At 39.0% G+C, this 1,963-nt stretch overlaps 1 pseudogene; it reads left to right on the plus strand.

Annotated features, from left to right (window-relative positions):
• Positions 1–288: 288 nt before the first annotated feature.
• On the plus strand, positions 289–1,547 carry LOC122488225 (annotated as a pseudogene).
• The last annotated feature ends 416 nt before the right edge of the window (positions 1,548–1,963 follow it).

Below are 1,963 nucleotides of genomic sequence, written 5' to 3' on the forward strand. Positions count from 1 at the left end.
AAATTTAAAAACAAGACTAGCTAATTGAATGAAAAGAATGATGTCATGTCCAGTTCCCTGTTCATGAATAAAGTTTTAGCCTTGAACTTCTTCTTTGATATATTTGTGACAAAGAACACTCAGCTCAAAAACAAACAAACAAAAAAGACTAGGTAACATTATATGATCTTTCATCTGAACATTGAATTTTATTTTCATACTCTAATAGATATATGCAGGTGATAGAACCATCACCACCATAATTTGATCTATTAAAAATAAATTGAAAAATGTGAAAATATTTGTAACATGTTACAAAGTATTATTATCAGTATTAAAAAGCTTTTACTAATAAGTGAAATATGCAGTAAAAGTTTACATATAGGAGGCTGGGTGCAGAGAGGCTGGGGCTGTGGCCAGGCGTGGCTCTGCTGGCAGGCGGCCGCAGCTGCAAGGAGCTCAGTGTGGCCCCAGCCCCGCCATGACTGCTTGGACGCAGGTTTAACTTTTTTATTCAGCAAAAATGTGGATTCAGAAAAGCACCCAGGAAGGTTGAAACTAGAAGATCACCGGAACAAGTGGTGAAACATGCAAGAGAAGTGCTTTGATTCCTCCTGTAGAAGAAACAGTCTTTTATCCTTCTCCCTGTCCTATAAGGACCCTTGTAAAGCCCTTGTTTTTCACTATTGGGTTTACAAGGTGTGCATTTGGATCAGCTGTCATTTGGCCATATGAATCACTGAAATCCAGGGTCCAGAGTTATTTTGATGGTATAAAATCTGGTTGGTTGGACAGCATAAGACCACAAAAGGAAGGAGACTTCAGGAAGGAGATTAACAAGTGCTGGAATAACCTAAGTGATGACCAGCAGACTGTGACAGGTTTGTGTTAGCTTACACGTTTTAGTCATTCAAGGGAAGAGAAATCAAACCAAAAGGTATCATAGCTTCAAATGTTTTTGTATTCTGTTTATGGAGAGTACCTTCTCTACAGCAGACAGTGATCAGATATTTCACATCCAACTCAGCCTCAAAGGTCCTTTGTTCTCCAATGTTGCTGTCAATATTCAGTCATTTCTCCTTGTTTCACATGGCAGCAAATATGTATGTTTTGTGGAGCTTCTCCTCCAGCATAGTGAACATTCTGGGTCAAGAACAGTCCATGGCAGTGTACTTATCTGCAGGCGTTATTTCCAATTTCGTCAGTTATGTGTGTAAATTCGCCACAGGAAGATATGGACCATCACTTGGTGCATCAGGCGCTATCATGACTGTCCTTGCTACCGTGTACACAAAGATCCCAGAAGGGAGGCTTGCCATTATCTTCCTTCTAATGTTCACATTCACAGCAGGGAATGCCCTAAAAGCCATTATTACCATGGACAGAGCAGGAATGATCCTGGGAGGGAAATTTTTTGATCATGCAGCACATCTTGGGGGAGCTGTCTTTGGAATATGGTATATTACTTATGGTCATGAACTCACATGGAAGAACAGAGAGCCTCTAGTGAAAATTTGGCATGAAATGAGGACTAACAGCCCCAAGAAAAGAGGTGGCTCCAAGTAAATCTGGGGTTGGATGATGCTGGTGCGTGTGGCCTATGCTGCCTGGAGATCCCCAGGAATGCATTGGCCCTGGAGTGACCACATCTTTGCTCCCTGACTGGAAGACACCCAGCATCTAGCTTTCCTAGTATTTTAAACTGTCCCCAGTACATGTCTTACTAGAAAGTGAATTATGACAAAGTCGTGAAGTAAAGGTTTATATCTCTATTTGGTAAAAATAAATAAATAAACAAACAAACAAACAAACAATAAATAAATAAATAAATATTGCAAATAATAAAGAAAAAAGATTAAATAAATGTACAACATCATTTTTCCTAATAAATTTGTATATATTTAAAAAATGGTAATCCGGGATTTTTGCAAGTATGGGAGAGAAATTGCTGGTGGTGGATAATTCAGCAAATCATTTCTAAAGA

Source organism: Prionailurus bengalensis, chromosome A2 (genome assembly GCF_016509475.1).
Source record: "Prionailurus bengalensis isolate Pbe53 chromosome A2, Fcat_Pben_1.1_paternal_pri, whole genome shotgun sequence".
NCBI lineage: Eukaryota > Metazoa > Chordata > Mammalia > Carnivora > Felidae > Prionailurus > Prionailurus bengalensis.